Genomic DNA, 18,547 nt, shown 5'->3' with positions numbered 1-18,547 from the left:
ATGTGTAAATTAGACAGCTAATGGGAAGTTGCCATATAGCACAGGGAACCCAACCTTGTGCTCTGTGACAACCTAGAGGGGTGTGATGGGGTGTTAGGTGGCAGAGAGGTACAAGAAGGAGGGGACATGTGTATACCTATGGCTTATTCATGTTGACACATGGCAGAAACCAACACAATGTTGTAAAGCAATTCTCCTCCAATTAAAAATAAGTGAATAAATGAAAATCAGTACTGATGCTGGGTAAATCACAAAGGAAACAATACCAATATCTGGAATTTTCACTCTGAGTCATCACAAGGTCTTATTTTTTTAAAATTTAAATTTGGAAATAATTATATACTTACAATAAACTGTGGAAAATTCTGAAAGAGATAGGAATACCAGACCACCTAACCTGCCTCTTGAGAAACCTGTATGCGGGTCAGGAAGCAACAGTTAGAACTGGACATGGAACAACAGACTGGTTCCAAATAGGAAAGGCTGTATATTGTCACTCTGCTTATTTAACTTATATGCAGAGTACATCATGAGAAACACTGGGCTGGATGAAGCCCAAGCTGGAATCAAGATTGCTGGGAGAAATATCAATAACCTCAGATATGCAGATGACACCACCCTTATGGCAGAAAGTGAAGAAGAACTAAAGAGCCTCTTGATGAAAGTGAAAGAGGAGAGTGAAAAAGGTGGCTTAAAGCTCAACATTCAGAAAACTAAGATCATGGCATCTGGTTCCATCACTTCATGGCAAATAGATGGGGAAACAGCGGAAACAGTGTCAAACTTTATTTTTTTGGGCTCCAAAATCACTGCAGATGGTGATTGCAGCCATGAAATTAAAAGACACTTACTCCTTGGAAGAAAAGTTATGACCAACCTAGACAGCATACTAAAAAACAGAGACATTACTTTGCCAACAAAGGTCCGTCTAGTCAAGGCTATGGTTTTTTCAGTGGTCATGTATGGATGTGAGAGTTGGACTATAAAGAAAGCTGAGTGCCAAAGAATTGATGCCTTTGAACTGTGGTGTTGGAGAAGACTCTTGAGAGTCCCTTGGGCTGCAAGGAGATCCAACCAGTCCATCCTAACGGAGATCAGTCCTGGGTGTTCATTGGAAGAACTGATGCTGAAGCTGGAACTCCAATACTTTAGCCACCTCATGCAAAGAGCTGACTCATTGGAAAAGACCCTGATGCTGGAAAAGATTGAGGGCAGGAGGAGAAGGGGATGACAGAGGATGAGATGGTTGGATGGCATCACCGACTCAATGGACATGAGTTTGGGTAAACTCCAGGAGTTTGTGATGGACAGGGAGGCCTGGCATTCTGTGGTTCATGGGGTCACAAAGAGTTGGACATGACTGAGTGACTGAACTGAACTGAATATAATATAATGATTACAGATTATAATTATAGGAAGTGGTAAAGAAAAGTGGACCTTTTAACCCAGGTCCCCCCAGTGATAATATCTTGCCTAATTATGGTACAATATGAAGACCAGGAAACTGACACTGGTATAATCCATAGAGCTTACTCAGATTTCACCAGCTGTACAGGTGTTTTAAGTGTGTGTGTGTGTGTGTGTGTGTGTGTGTGTGTGTGTGTGTATGCATGCATTACATGTGTAAGTGTAGTTCTATGCAATTTTCTCACATGCAGTTTCATGAAATCAACACAACCAAGATGCTTACCTGTACCATCATCACAAGACCCCTTCCTTCTGCTGCTTTATAGCCGCACCCATCCCTTCACACCATCCCTAACTACTAGCAACCACTTATCTCTTCTTGAGCTTGATAATTTTCATATTTCTTGAATATTATATAAAAGAAACCATGCAGTATGTGTCCTTTTGCAATTGGCTTTTTAAAAATTGCAGAATATTATTCCATGTTATGGATGCACTGCAGTTAGTTTAAACATTCACTTATTGAAGTATACTTGGATAATTTCCACGTTTGGCTCTAACAAATGAGCTACCATGAACATCCATGTATAAGTTTCTGCATGAGAATAGATTTTCATTGCTCTGGGATAAATGCCTAAAAGAACTGCTGTGTCATATGATAAGTCCATTTTTAATTTTAAAAGGCACCACCAAACATTTTTTTCCCCCACAATCACTGTACCATTTTACATTCCCACCAGCTATGTATGAGTGATTCAGTTTTGTCTGCATCCTCATCAGCCTGGTTTTAATTGCATTTCTCTAATAGCTATATCAAAACTAGGCTATGTTTTAAAAAGCAGAGATATCACTTTGCTGACAAAAGTCCATATAGTCAAAGCCATGGTTTTTCCAATAATCATATATATGTGTGAGTTGGCCCATAAATAAGGCTGAGTGCCTAAGAATTGACACTTTCGAACTGTGGTGTTGGAGAAGACTCTTGAGAGTCCCTTGGACAGCACGGAGATCACACCAGTCAATCCTGAAGGAAATCAACCCTGAATATTCCTTGGAAGGACTGGTGCTGAAGCTGGAGCTCAAATATTTTGGCCATCTGATGCGAAGAACTGACTCATTGGAAAAGAGCCTGGTGCTAGGAAAGAGTGAAGGCAGGAGGAGAAGGGGGCAACAGAGGATGAGATGGTTGGATGGTATCACTGACTCAATGGACGTGAGTATTTGAGCAAACTCAGGAAGATGGTGATGGAGAGAGGAGCCTGGTGTGCTGCAGTCCGTGGGGATGCAAAGTCAGACACTACTTAGTGACTGAACAACAATTACAATGGCTAACAAAAACAGTGGCTAATGATGTTGTACATCTTTTCATGTGCTTGCCACCTGCATACACTCTTTGATGAAATGTATCTTCTTGTCATTTTCCCATTTTCCAAGTGGATTTTTGTTGTTCTTTTTGCTTTGCTTTGATTTGCCCTTTGCTGTTGCATTTTGAGAATTCTTTATGCATTCTAGATACTAGTCTTTTGTCAGATATATAATGAGGTCAGCCCAGGACTTCACTGCTGCTACCTCCAGATCAGACTGCCCACTGGTGCCCCAGGGGCTGGGGCTCTTTATGGGGTCTCTATTGGGCTTCCCCTTTTCTGAGCCTTTGGCCATAGGGAGCAGACTCTTCCTGTTGGTGTTTTGGGGTTGCAGCCTCTCTGAAGCCCAGTCCAGGGTATAAGGGAGATAAACAGAAAGCTAGAGGACTCACCATATTGTTGTTCTTCAAATTCTGAGGTCCCTAGTCAGTGACCTTTTGTTTTCCAAGTTTCAGAGTTCTTTTATCATATTTTCTGATGAATAATTTCCCGGGTATTTATTTGTATTTAGAGGGGGAAAATGAGTAGAGCAGAGCAAAGTGAATTTATGTCTCCAGAACCACCCAGTAGATTTGATACTTAAGAAGTCATTTTGTATCAAATAGCAACAGGACTGATTTTCCTGGAGGTGTTATCTGACAATATGAGAGCATTGTAAGCTTTCACTTTTTACCATTGTGTCTTACCTGGCCTTTGCATTATGGTGACCTTTTAAGATGAAAGGTTTAATGGTGACAGTCTTTAATGCCAGCACTTGAAAATATTTTCACTCCTGTGGGACCAAAGTGTATAGATTCTTTGATGTGTTGCCCAGATCTTCCTTCAGGAGATAAGCACTCATTACCCCACCTGCTGGGGAGGCTGCCCACAGACAACCCCCTTTCAAAGGCACATCTCTTTCATGAGGTGGTCTGTCTCCAGGGACTCATCACTGGAGGGTATAAAGGCCCCCGCCCTCTCACCCCAACACAAGACACTCAGTCTTCGTCGTTTCCCACAAGCTACCATTGGAAGTTCTTCTGCCAATTCTGCTGGCTTTCTCTCCCTTTCTTTTTTTCCCCTATGGATGTTGATCCCCAAAGCACTCCCTTACAAACCTTCTTCAAGCTAAATGTGTGAGGAATCTGTTTCTTGGGGAATCCAACCTGCCTTAAAAGTCCTTTTTTCTGTAAGTTTTCTGTTATTTTTTCCTAAATGAAATTGACCATGAAAAGAAATCTAGTTCTCCTAGAACTAAGATGTTTTTGTTTATTTATTCTTATAATGAAGCGATGGCCATTCTAGATGGAAATCCTGTTTGTTTTCAAAATCTTCACTTGGAAGAACAAAAAGCTGGGATGCTAAATATTTCTCCCCAATTTTTGAAATTTGTAAATGGTGGCTGACAATTCTTATAGATTTTGAAAGTTTATTAGAGTATGCAGTCCCATCTTCTGTAGTTGTTATTAACATTTAGTTCCTGCATGCTAAGTGTATGGTTCCTGGCACTGTGTTCTCCCTGTGACATTCTAGTCTGAGTTTCTCTGCTTGATTCATACATTTAGACCAAAACCATGGCGGTGGCAGTGAAATTATCTTTAAGTTTTTTTCTTAGCCACCAGCTGATTGCAGTATGTAAACAGTAGTTTGCACATTATTCAGTCATGTTTACCTCCCACCAAGAACTGGTTCCTCTTTCATATATCTCCTGATTTATTTCCCACAGTGCTTCTAAATTAACTACACAGAGATTTCCTATGTGCTTTAAAGTCACTCCTGTGCTTGTTCATTTAGAATTTTCTCTACCTAAGTTATGGTGAACCATGGAAGAGGCTTAAATAAGTCCATTGCATTTTTTAAAGGTTATTATGAAGTTATTATATATTGGGTTTTATTCAGTAAGTGTGTACCTAATGACACCATTTAACAATTTTTTAAGCCTAATAAAATGTAAGTGCACTAGAAAATCTTACTGTTCTGTAGTGAGTCTTTTCTCAAAGGTAAGTGATAAGTCTTTGTTGTTGGTGTTCAGTTGCTAAGTCATCTAAGTCATACCCGACTCTGCGGCCCCATGGACTGCAGCACACCAGGCTTCCTTGTCCTTCACTATACTCTGGAGCTTGCTCAAACTCATGTCCATTGTGTCGATGGTGCTATTCAACTGTCTCATCCTCTGTCAGCCCTTTCTCCTCCTGCCCTCAATCTTTCCCAGCATCAAAGTCTTTTCCATAGAGTTGGCTCTTCACATCAGGTGGCCAAAGTATTGGAGCTTCAACTTCAGTATCAGTCCTTCCAATGAATATTCAGGGTTGATTTCTTTTAGGATTGACTGGTTTGATCTCCTCGAAGTCCAAGGGACTCTCAGGGGTCTTCCCCAGCACCACAATTCAAAAGCATCAATTCTTCAGCTCTCAGTCTTCTTTATGGTCCAACTCATATCTGTACATGACTACTGGAAAAACCATTAATTCATGTTTAAATCAGACTTTTTACTATATCAGGATCTTCTTGAAAATGTGAAAGTAAGCCAGGTCTGTTCTCACATTTCTTTCTGAGCTTCAGTATGGTTCAAATGGGCTAAAATAGAGGATAGGGAAGGGATTAATAGAAGTAGATTTTAATAAAATTAAGGTCATTTTTTTCCTCAAAGAGATTATTGAATACCTGCTTACTGATAATAGTCTCCAGGAAAATGACATAATGTTGAGAAACATTTAATGAAAGAGTACATCCTCAAAATCTTTACTCCTATCAGTTTATTATAAGTCCATAGGAATGTCTATTACAAATATTTATTCAACATATTTCCTTGATATTACAGTATATAATACTTTCTAAAAAGTGTTCCCTTTCAAAAACTGTCTATACTCCTTATCTGGAGTTTGCCCTTGGAAAATACTCAACTTACTGGTTCGTCTTCTTTTCTTTGGTATCCATTGTTTATGGTCTCTTCATGGATTGGGAAGATCCCCTTGAGAAGAGAATGGCAACCCACTCCAGTATTCTTGCCTAGAGAATTCTGTGGATAGGGGAACCTGGCAGCTACAGTCCATGGGGTCACAAAGAGTCATACATAACTGAGCAACTAACACTTTCACTTTCACTTTATGGGTCTTAAAATTATGGTAACAGTTTTGAAAGTTGACTTGACAAAAGAGTAAGCATTTGATGATGGAGTGTGTCCTTTGATCCTTTTCAGCCTGGGTTTCTTCAACTACAAGATGAGTAAAGTAATATTGTAATATTTGTCACAAAGAGTCAAGTGAGATTTGATTCAGATAAGAGTACTTGGTGATCTTTATAGTAATAATCAGACACAGGCAGTTATTTTTTTAAATTCTAGATTTTTTTTTTCTCTGAAGATATGATTACAGGAATACTAACCATTTGCTTAGTGCTTCCCAGGTTTTGAAAACTTTCCTTAGATTTCTATTTGGAGAGTCACAATTGCCATGCCCAGAAAGCAGAATATGTTTGCTTTGTTTGGTTTTCTTTCATTATGTCTTTTTTTTTTTTTTCAGAAGCAAAAACTGAAAACTGAGGGTCAGTGGGGTTAAATAATTCACCATAGGTCACACATTTAATAATGGCTGAGTGCAGCAGGCCCAGGGCTAAAGCCAGGCTCTCTGACTGGCAATCATTTCTAGCAGGGGCAGCAGCTCAATACTCTAATAACAGGACCAAGTGGGTAATAGCGCTGAGTGACGTGTGAACGTAACGGGAATGAGGGCAACATTGGTGAAGTGGAGAAAGCACGTGCAGTGATCTGGGAAGTACGCTGCCATCTGGTTCCAGTCAGCTGTTGCCAAGGGGGATTTCTGATCTAGTATGCTAAGATATGATGATTTTTTTTTTAAGAGAGAAGCCAGAAATTCAGATTTTTATGTAGAAATATTGACAGACAAACACCATGTTGTAGTGGCATTTTATTTTTCCTTGCTGTAGTCCATGACTGTGAGGTGCTTCTCTTCCCTGACTTTGGATCCATTAACTGTTGAGTGAAGATTGTAAGATGCCTGAGGACAGGGATTATTATTGTGTCCCCAAAGTCTAGCAAGGTGCCTGCTCTTATATAATGTGCTAGTACAGGCTCTAGAATAGATAAACAACAACAATGGCCAAAGTGTTTGAACAACGTGTGTCTTGGGACCCAAGTCAGCCCATAGGTCAGCAACACGTCATCAGTTCTACTCCAAAAATATTCAGGCAGGTGATAATTTCTAGATTGTTTCTCAAATGGGAATTATAAGAAAGTTAAAGTTAGAGTGAACTTTTTAATCTGTTTCTTGAATTACTAAAAAATATTAATTACATGAAGTACAGATACATGCCAAACATTTTAATTAAATTAACTTTCAGTCATTTTAGTATCTGAATACTCACATCTTTCATGCATAGTGGTATTTGAAAATGATAACTTTCTTCAAGGGAACCTCAATTCAAATATGCCCATATTTAAGTAGGAATTCATTTTTCTTAAGACATTTCCAGGGACCTATATTTATTTTGAAGAAAAATAAATGTTATATGTCACTTTGGTTGAAGTTGATTTTATATATATGTATGTGTATGTATATATATACATACATATGTATAGGTGTGTTGTCATGGACTCAAACACATAATTCTAAAAAGTTTAGAAATACTTTGCGTCCTATATTATGGCATCAAGGTTTTTTACGACTAAAGTCTTGGCTCTCTTGCTTTTCCTTAAACAGTAAAAAATAAGCATTGATATTTAGGTTGAGTCCTCACAGCAACAATAACAAACCACAATTCTGACAAAAATCAGAAATGTGGATGATAGGAACTGTGATTGTTTGTTGTACCTGTGATTGGTTTCAAAAGGTAGAGATATAGTTTGATGGAATATGTAATTCTACCCTTAGAATATGTCATCATTCCCATTTTAATTAAGAAGGTTAATAGTTAGAAGACCGCATACCCAGAAACCTGCTCATACCACGCCATGCATCCAGTCTTCAGGTAACCTGTTGAAAGCAAAATGAAACAATCTACCTCCAACCATTCTGCCGCACTCTGACTTCAAGTTCAGCTTCACAATTAAATAACTTGCCAACTTCGAATTAGCAATAAACAGCAGCTCAAGATCTGTAGGGTTTATAAGCAAGTCAGAAGTGGTGCTTAGAATGATTGCATTCCTAAGCTCACAATTATCACAGCTCAGAACTAATTTTTATGCCTTAAATAAAACCAAAAGAATCTACACAAAGCACTTCATTTTCTAGGAAGGTTAAATTAAAATTAAAGTGTTCACTGGAAAGTCATCCTCTTTAAAATGCATTTCCTAAGAATCACTCACTTGAGGAAGGAGTAACTACTGTAATTTTAATTTTGGGGGAATAAGTCCTCTTACTTCCTAACAATAGATGTAGAGAGGCCACTAGTGTTTTTTAAAGTATGATGTTTAAAAAATTATTCTGCAAGGCAGTTCTTCCAGGTTTACAGATTGTACACGTTTATACAATGTGGCAATTTATTTACCCAAATGGGGAGCAGAGAGAGCCTGAAATTGTAACAGACACTATCCCAGAGAGACCTAAAGTAGGCAGTGAATAATAGCCAGAGTAGCACCCTGGATTATGTCAGGTGTCTCCTGCAGAGTCCAAGTGCTTTTGCAGCTCTCTTTGAAACATTCTATGTAACATCCAAGCCAGGGTCTGGGAGGGAGAGAGACACCCCGGGGACAGCTGTAGTCGTGGCAACTGGGTTCTTGCTGCCTGAGCTCAGGGGAAAGAGATGGAATCCTTCCTCTCCAGCTTTGGCAGCTCAGATGTTTTGGGGCTAGTGGGAATTCCATTTCAGATCTCCGCTAACTTTCATATGTTAGGAGTCTAACAAGTTATCTCATTGACCTTCTAGGCAGCAGATATATTAAACTGTTTTCCTGTGAGCTCTGTCTAGAATGAATGCCTTAAAAAAATTTTTTTTCCTAAACATTAAAAAATCTGAATTTTTAGGTTCTCTTTAAAAATCAGAAAATCTGACCACACTGTAACATTATTATTCTCTCATGGTCTAAAGTGGCTGGATGAGAGCCGGAGCTGTGTAATTTAGATGCGGTGTGTGCTCCCCACATGACCATACAACATACACTTACCCACACAACTGATTTCACTTGTTTTCTCACATGCCTGACTCCAGAGGACTCCTGAGTTTGCAGAGCAGACTGGTTGGAGTGATTTTATCTGTTCACTTATCAATTGATCTCCAGGCTCAGATTCCTTCCACCTCCTGGCCCGACGTGTCCAATGCCACAGTCTTTTCCATTTCCTCAGTGCTCAGTGATATTTTTTAAGCATTAATTGACATTATGTCATTTAATTTTCTAAAAAGTTGGTATATGCATTTTTCTTTTCACAAATGGGGAAACTGAGACTGTAAAGGAAGAATTGAGATTTAAGATGGTTTGATTTCAAAGTTCATTTTCAGTGTCATTACTATTTCTGGAGGATAGGGGACTGTGTCATGCTTTTTTCTGTCTTCTTTTGCAGTGTGCTTAGGAAAGTGTAAGTGTAATGAAACATTTAATACACATGGTTATTATGTTGTTGTCTCTTCTTTATTCTCCAAATTTCATGACATACAAGACATGTCTATTTGCAGTTAGGGTTGCAATTCATGATTTTCACAAGGAGAGACTCTTAGTCCTAATAGCAATTCTAAACTATCTAGATCAGTGATATCCAAATGAAATACAATGAGAGCCACATATATAATGAAAAGAATTAATGGCCGTATTAAAAAAGTAAAAAGAAAAAAGGTAGAATTAATTTTAATAAGTACTTTATTTAGCCTAATATGTCCAAAATATCTTTTCAACATGTAATAAGTATTTTTAAATTATTGAGATATATTTCATGTTCACTTTTTGTTTTTGGTAGTATGTCTTCAAAATTCTGTATATATTTTGTTTGTTTGTTTGTTTTCTTATCTTTTGGCCACACAGCATGTGGGCTCTTATTCCCAGACCAGGGATTGAACCACACGCCCCATACATTGGAAGCATGGGATCTTAACCATTGGACCTCCAGGGAAGTCCTCCTGTGTATATTTTCCACTTACAACATCTGTGAATTCAAACTAGTCACCTTTCAGTTGCTGAATAGATGTTATGTCTCACGACCACCGTAATGGACAGCCCAGGTCTAGGTCATTAACCTTAAATAAAGAGGGAAAATAAGACAGAGGAGTATGGCTCCTGTGGTGGAAGCACAACTCAAAATCTCAAAGCCTCTTTCTGCAGCCAGTGCTGTGGATGAACCTTGGGATGTGCAAAGAAAGAGAGTTGGGGAATGAATTATTTATTCCTTTTTTATGGATACAGCTGCTCAGTGTTTGGGAAACTAAGGAGTTGGGATAATTTTAGTATTTCTCTCCAGTTTACTAGGGTTTTACTGGAGGGAGTTAGGATATAATTTCACAGGAAAGTGTGTTATCTCTCAGGGTAGTTCATATTCCCTTGCCAGCCAGAGATGAAATCATAAGTCCAAAGTAATTCACTTCTAGAAGAATTTAGTTTTTGCCTACCATCAGAGAGAGCAAGTGAACACACATAGAGCAGGATGTGTAACATTGTTGGGAGTATGAAACCTTCGCTGAAGAAGCAACTAAAGAATGACCCAGTAAAGTGTGCAATAAAGGCACTAAAGTAGTTTCAGGCAGTGCCAGAATGGACAGCCTGAATCCGGAATGAAAGTTTGGTTGAAGTTCTAGTAACTATGATTTGTAATACCCAGAGAAGCAGACTAAAGGCAATCAATTATGTATGGCCTGTTATTACTTTGTGAAAACTGGTCCTGAATTGTTTTATTATTTGATTGTGTTTTTCCAGGAAAATAAGCTTTCTTTTGCTACCATTTTTCACTGAGATAGATGCAGAAAAAACTCTGAACTGTTCTAGTGAGCATGTATTTCTAGCTAGTCTACTGATCTGAATTTCAAGTCATGATGATATGGTCATAAAAATTTGCCCTGGGCACATTTTTGGCTATCTTAGCTGAAAAGCATTTTTTAACACCACACGATGAGATTTAATGACTCTTGCATTGCGGGTTGGGGTGCTCCATCAGGAAAAGGAAATGATTCCATTTGGATTCTTTTTCTGTGCTGGAAGCCCTCTGAGTTTCCCTTATTAAAATGCCAGAAAATGCTGTTTAAACAAATGCTCTGCACTTCAATTATTCCATAGCTTCCTCTTATTATTTTTATTCTTTATAGAGCACCCAGGTACCTGAGGTGTATTTCTCATGTAGAAGAGAAGGGACTCTGTCCACTTGAGCTTTCATGTAGTGCAGACTAATTCAGCACAAATGAAAGATAAGGCACAAAGCAGTCACTGGCAATGGCTGGACTGGTTTTGAGAAACTGGTCATGGTCACAGTTGGACATGCTTCCGGGTTGTTCTGCCACTGAGCTGAACTTTTCTTCATCTGTTCCCTGTGTTTGGTTGCTTTCCCTGTGGCTGACAGTATGGACAGAGCTGTTTAACACAGAAAGGGAGAAGCAGCTTTGGGAATTATCAGGCTCCCAAACAGTACTGAGGTTAGAGTTCTCTCAGAGCAGTCAGCATTTGTGTATTTATTTAGCTGTCTCAGATCTTTTGAAATGATATATTAAAAAAAAAATTATTAGGGCATAACATACACACAGTAAAAGCTGATAAAGTATGCTGATCTTTAGTTTATAGCTTGCTGTTAATTTTACGTACATATATATCTCCATGTAAATACCATCTAGATCAAGGTATAGAATCTTTTAAAGCTCCCCAGCAGGCTCCTTTGTTCCCCTTCCAAATGCTTTCCAAATGCACTTCCTCAGGAGGTAACTACTATTTTGATATCAACATCAGTTAGTTTCACCTATTCTTAAGCTTCATATAAATGGAACCACACAGCATGTTTCCACTCCTTTCTAGCTTTTTTCAATATACATATTTGTAAGATTTATCCATGTTATTGGGAATGCCAGTTCACTCTTTTTTGTTTCTGTGGAGTGTTTCCTTGTATGAATAGACAACATTTTGTTGATCGATACTCCTGTTTGTGAGCATTTGGATTGTTTCTAGTTTTTTTTTTTTTTTTAATAAATCTGTTTTGGTCCAGATTCTACCATGCTCAGTACTCACGTAGGAACCCTGGAGCACAGAGATGCTCCATGCCTATGGAAACCTTCATCCTGTCTCCAGTATATCTATTCTTTTCTAAAGGATCTGGGTGGTTGTTTAGTCCTTCACTCTCTTCTTCCTAATAGTAATACTATTACTAATACCAGCTCTTATTCCCTGAATATGTAGCATGGCCCAGGTACTAGTGCAACTCTGTATTATGTATTAAGTCTTACTTAATTCTCACCAAGACCCTGGGAGGTATTACATAGTTTTACATGGAGAAATGAAGACTTTAGTAACTTAAATGTATTCCCTAAGACTACACAGCATGTTAATGGGAGAGCAAGGATTCAAACCTAGATTTTCTGCCCCACAATGTATTCTTAATCACTGTACATACTGACAAAGACAGTATCTTAGGATCTTTAATGAACTGACAGCTTTGGGTAGAGCACAGTTTTGTCCATTTTCTTCCTCCATGACCAGAAGCAGCTGTAGGTTTGTAAATGTTGCAATTCATCATTCCCCAGGTTTAAGATGTCAATGGCTCTGCTCGTTATTCATGTAGAACCAAAAGTCCGCACCATAGCCCCCAGGACTCCCACCTGATCTGCTCCAACCTCCCTCCTAGACCTTATCTCCTATCCACCAGCCCTCCATCAGTGCCCTCTGGTCACACTGAACCTCATCTGTGCTTGAACAGCCAGGCTTGTTCTTGTATTTTGCCATTCTCTCTGCCCAGAACTCTTCTGGCTCCTTCCTGTCACTCAGCTCTCAGTGCAAATGTCACCTTCCCAGAGAATCTTTTCCTGACTGCCTGTTAGAAAGGACCTGCCGCTGTCTCACATTGCCTTACTTGATTTCCTTCCTAACACTTTCTTCTTCTTCTTCTTCTTTTCAGTCGCTAAGTCATGTCTGACTCTTTGCAACCCTATGGGCTGTAGCTTACCAGACTCCTCCGTCCATGGGATTTTCCAGACAAGAATACTGGCCTGGGTTGCCATTTTCTCCTCCAGGGAATCTTCCTGACCTAGGGATCCAATGCTTCTCTTTGCACTAGAAGGTGGATTCTTTACCACTGAGTCACCAGGGAAGCCCTACTACGCTCAAACTTATTTCATTCATTTAATGGATTATGTACTTATTGTGTATTTTATCCAATCTTTGTCCTTAGGTCCTGGAAAAGTGACCAACACTTAGTAGGTACTCAGCAAATACTGACTCAGTGAACAAAGGAATGAGTAAGTGTGCATTTCTAAGATTCCTGGGGCTCTGTAGGATATTTTCTTATGTATTTTTTAAAGAAAATCTTATTTGAAAAATGTGACTTTATAGGCTGAGGGTTTCAATCTGCTTGAGATAAAATGGTGAGGGGAGAGGAGCTGTGCACATTATTAATTTTATGTGTGCAAACATGCTCACAAATTGTAGAAATTGACTTCTGGCAATAAAGCAATTTTCCAAATGTCAAAGCTAACCAGACTGTCCTGGAAAGTGGTTCTTTTCCTGTTGTCATTGTTTATTGTTTGTTTGTTTTTTTTTTTCCTCTTTGTGAAATACTAGAATGGGGAAACCATCTTATGTGTCCACCCTGGAACATAGCATGTGGAATAAATCATACAAATTAACACATACTTTTATACTAGAATTTAAAAAATAAGAAATGTCACAACAATAGCAAAGCTAGATGCTCTGTCATCACTACCACCTCTTTCTAATGTGACAAGCCTTGGAATCATCAATGATCCTTTGTTCTGCTTAATGCATGAGGTCAGTGTGGAGACCTTTAGTCACAAGCTGCTCCTTATCTCCTAATGCTGCTTTGCATTTGGAAGGCTGCAGGCAAGTTCCTGAAAATTCACAGTCACCACTTTCCCAAGTTGTTGCTGAATTGGTAGGATGTTTTTAATTTACAGGTCTTCAATTTGTGGATGTAGATTAAAATTCCTAGGCCCCAAGCAAACTTTATCAAAGGCACTTGCATCCCATTGCTCCTAAAATATTGTATGCCAGGCACCTTAGGGCATGCACAGACTTTGTGTGTGTGTGTGTTTATGTGTGTGATGGGCAGGGCTGGGCCTGTGGAGGAAAGAAAAGCCGTGTTAGGAGAAATGCATCCATGTTGTTGGGCTGGGAGCAGGGAAAGATTGGTTTTGTCTGCTAGCCTAGGCAGAATTTCTTATTACCCCACATCAAATTGCATCCCTTGCCTCTGATTCAAGTCTGCCTGTTCATCTCTTCCTCCCACCTCAGGCTTTTATTGAAGCTTCCGCCCCCGGGCAGTGCACAAATGCAAACTTCTGTTTACTGTCTCTGAGTGATGATATTAATTCAAATGCCCAGGGATAATGCATTGCTTATTAAACACCATAGCGTTAGAGAGTAATTTAAGGGAAACCAAAAAGGGTGGAAAAACATGCTTCTCCCCTTCAGCAAAAATGGCCAGAGTTGGATAAAAACAGAGCTTCTTTCAGTAATGTTGACTTCAAAAATAGTTAAAACCTAAAAGTTGAGAGTTATGTTTCATTTGTTGGTAATTTTTAGGACCTCAAGCCTGGGAGACAGCGTCTCAAGTGACCCTGAGAGAGCTGCTCCAAGGAGGTGAGGGGAGGAGCCAGGTTATATTGAAGTTTTGCAACAAATGGCATGTAGTCTGAACACCAAAAGATTCTTGTTGTTTAAAGAAAATCAGATATCCCGAGTTAAGGAATTTAGTGTCTTACTATGTATGGGCTCACCGAAACCATCCCTTTCAGATACACCTCACCTATTTGGGGCCAGTGTCCTGTGCTTTTTCCATGGACAGAGGAGCCTGGAAGGCTACAGTCTGTGGGGTCGCAAAGAGTCAGACACGACTGAGTGACTGAGCACCCAATCCTGTGTTTTTCACATCCTGAACTCCCTTGGGGCTCAACATAGGTAGTGGCATCAGTCTGATGGCTGGTAGATCACAGATATTCTTCTCCTTCCTGAGTGCCCTTCAGGCTCACCAGCTCACATTGGAGGGCTGCAATCGCTAATAACTGTTACATCTTTGTTTACTGATATGTCAGGAAGTATGTCATTTCTCGGTAACAATGGGCATGGGTTAAGAGCCTCCACTGCTGACTTGCAGTGTGATCCTTGAAGAGTTATTTACCTTCTCTAAGCTTCAGGTGACATCGATAAACTGAAAATAGTAATTGTACCTGCCTTCTAAAGTTGTCTTGAAGGTTAAATGAGAAATATGTGTAGAACTCTCAGTAGCGTGTCTCGTATGTATTAATAGTAAGCTTGATTAAAGTCTTTGGAATACAATCTCATATATGGTAGACCTGTGTTGTCAGCTACATGTGGCATGCTGTTCATGCACTGAGCAACAGACCCAGTAGAGACACCTTAAAACACAGATCCTCCCTTCCCATACTGCCAGGGTGTTTAAACCAAGGACTTCTGTGGAAAAACCTATGTCACGTCTCTACCTTACCACCAAATTATCTTCAATTCCTTTAAGAAAGTTGTTTGAAAAGAAAACTTTTATCATATCTTTTAGAATCATGATTATGTTCTAAACAATGCATTGATTTAAGATTCTTGTAGTTCTCAGTATACTCAGTTTCATAAAGAAAACCCCTCTTTACTAGAAAATCATCTCAAACGGGAAGACTTACAATGCAAAATTCTGAGGGATCGAGCTCAAACAAATGTGTCAGCTCTCCCCATCCACCTTGTCCAGGTTGAACATTCCTGAACAAGCTTTGATTCTCCCAGCCCATACCCTTCTATTCCTCCTTCTTGTATGCTGATCACTTGCTGAAAGATTCCTCCCCCTCTATGTTGCTGATCAGCTCACGCGCTCATGCTTAGATTTCAGAAGGAATATCATTTCTCCTGGAGAGCAGAGCCTCCTGGCCCCCATATCTGTTTCATGCTTGGTTCTATGTTCAGATTGCTCCTGGAAAACTGTCATTTTATTTTGTCCTTTTGTACTTATTCATAATTATTTATTTAATGTCTGTCCTCCCCACTAGATTATTAGCTCCATATGGGTAGGGGTTCCTGTGATTGACACTGTGCTACAGTCCTTGGCACATGTGAGGTGCTCTACCTGACAAACATGGTGAGTAAATCTTATTCTTTATCAGATTTTTTTCTTTCATATTACATATAACTCAAATGGTTAAAAATTAGATTATATTCTCTTATATTGTAACACTTCTCATCCACTATATTTAAAGTTTGCTTTTTGTACCATTGAGATGATTGTGTGCTGCTTTTATGGGTTACAATTTAATAGCATTTCAAGCAACAAGCTTTTGATTTTTAAAGAAGTCATTATTTAGTACATTGGTACGACAGTACAAGGTGACATTCCCTCTCTCTTAAGATGCCTTAAGTCTTCAAAGCACATCACACAGTTTCATAAATGGTGAAGATATTGATTTTAAAATCCTGATGGAAAAGAAGGTAAAGCCTAATGTTTGAATTCTGAGTTACAATCAGATATAGTAAATCACCAAGAACAAAGGACCAATACCTCAGTACTACAATCAGGAGGCTGAAAGAGAACCTGAAGGACCCAATTTCAATCCTTTTGTCTCTTTGAAGAATCAGACCTCCTGGAAAACCTTTGGTCCTTGTCTAATTGCTTCTAAGCTAAACTGTGGACTTGTTGCTATGGTTCTGTAAAATGATTTTAACTTTATGTCCTTGTCTAGGATTGTGTAGTATCTATGAGCTGCCTGATATATCATGTTTAAGTTCTGCCTACTTCTCAAGGCAGTTTGACATCATGCCCTGTCCCAGCTTGGCTAACTTATTCCCTTCTGCTCGCATATGGCCTGACCTCTCTGTCATTGTACTGTAAATGTCACGTGAGGTATGTCACTTAGTTTTATGCTGGCAACAAAATGAGAAGATCCAGTCCCTACTCTCAAGGAGCTTGCAATCTGCTGAGTGAGTCAGACAATGTAGGCTTCTTGAGTATATGCTACATGCAAAGCACTGTCAGAGACATAAAAGTGAACAAGACCGCTAAGAAATAATGACTAAGCATCTATAGGGGATGTAGAACATTTCCAGGTCACGGCAACGATGGAATAAATGTCAGTTCCTATTCCTGTGATGCTGATCAGATTTCTAGCTTTAATGTTTGAGTGGCTGGTAAAGCCATCTTTGAGACCCAGAGTCCACCCTTCTTTGACCCCTGAGGTGGAGCTCAGGATGGGTCTGGATACACAGATTTGGTTAGAGAAAAAAATTGAAATATCTGGGACATCACTGGCAATATATCTCATAGTCAGTAGTGGAGGAATTTGAGATCCAGGAGCATAATTAGATAGAAAGACCTATGGTGAACAGTAAGGAAAGCAGGTGATTTATTAACCAGCCTCTTTCTACTTCAGGGTATTGGGTTTACAAGTTTTTTTTTTTTTTTTTCTATTAATATTTCAGTCTGTTTGCCTGTTCCTCAAATTTACCAGGAAGATGTATTTGCCAGTGTTCAGAAAGGAAGATGTAAATAGAAATAATTTTTTAAAAAGGGCTATGATTCAAACCAACCCCCAGAACACTCTGAATCTAGTGGGATAGAGCAGGGGCAGACAGACTAAAGAATAATTAAAATTTAAGGCTGGCTTTTAGAGTGATGGCCATTCAGTGGTTTTTAAAATGTGCGCCATGTCTATCAGGGTCAGCATCACCTGGTGAAGTGGGCAAAGTAATGGCCAAACATGTGCACATCCCGATCCCTGGAAGGGACTTTCTAGTGTGAGTAACGATTTTGAAATGGAAAGAGCAGCCTAGATTATTCAAGTGGACCCAGTAAAATCAAAAGGCCTCTTATAAGAAAGATATCAGAGTTAGTAGTAGGAGTTATGATAACAGAAAGAAGAGATGTGAGAAAGAGGCCATATCTTCCCCTGGAAAGATTTCTTCTGGAGGAATTCAGGCAGCCTCCAGAAGCTAGAAGACCAGGCATGGATTCTCCCCTGGAGCTTCCGGAAGGAGCCAGCCCTGCCAACACTTTGATATTAGCCCCATGACACCTATTTTGGACTTCCAGCCTCCAGAAGTATAAGAAAATACATTTGCGTTGTTTTAAGCCACTAAGTTTGTAGTAATTGTTACACAATAATAGGAAGGTAAAAAACCAAGGAACATGTTAGAAATGAAGTTTCTCAGGCCACACTTTAGATTTATTCAGACAGAAACTCTGAGAGTGAGGCTGAATAATCTGCGGTTTAACAAGCCCTCTGGGTGAGATTCTGATGCACAGTTAATGACCAGCTGTCTTCGAGGTGGTTGTTGTTTAGTCAGTATATCATGTCCAGCTCTTGTGACCTCATGGACTATAGCCTGCCAGGCTCCTCTGTCTGTGGGATTTTCTAAGCAAGAAAACTGGAGTGAATTGTGTTTACTTCTCCAGGGGATCGTCCCAACCCAGGGATCAAATCCACATCTCTTGCGTTGGCAGGCGGATTCTTGACCACTGCGCCACCCGGGAAACCTTTGAGGCTTCTGTCTTCAAGGACTGCTGTTAAAACACAGGGAGATACTATACCTGCCTTTTGCACCAGCAACAAATTACAACTGTCTGCTTTAGGTCACAAGAACCAGTCACTATATAGTTGTCACATGGTTTCCCTCCTGACCACAGGGAGTGGGGTATTATGGTTGACAACACCAC

The 18,547-nt window shown here is 39.5% G+C and overlaps 1 protein-coding gene across 11 annotated transcripts in view; it reads left to right on the top strand.

The window, feature by feature from the left end:
* The window catches only part of FHIT (fragile histidine triad diadenosine triphosphatase), a 1,503,296-nt gene that overhangs the window by 231,216 nt on the left and 1,253,533 nt on the right, over nt 1-18,547 (top strand). For 2 of the 11 annotated variants that reach the window (XM_043442896.1, XM_043442892.1), the window contains 2 exons: nt 13,055-13,121; nt 15,891-15,979. The exons of 7 other annotated variants lie outside the window; for them this stretch is intronic. The gene's annotated coding sequence lies outside the window, so the exon portion shown is untranslated. The remainder of the gene's footprint in view (nt 1-13,054; nt 13,122-15,890; nt 15,980-18,547) is intronic. 2 more of the 11 variants (XM_043442894.1, XM_043442893.1) reach the window with 1 other exon arrangement.

This window comes from Cervus canadensis, chromosome 22 (genome assembly GCF_019320065.1).
Source record: "Cervus canadensis isolate Bull #8, Minnesota chromosome 22, ASM1932006v1, whole genome shotgun sequence".
In the NCBI taxonomy this organism is placed as follows: domain Eukaryota; kingdom Metazoa; phylum Chordata; class Mammalia; order Artiodactyla; family Cervidae; genus Cervus; species Cervus canadensis.
This window is presented reverse-complemented; position numbering and strand designations above follow the sequence as displayed.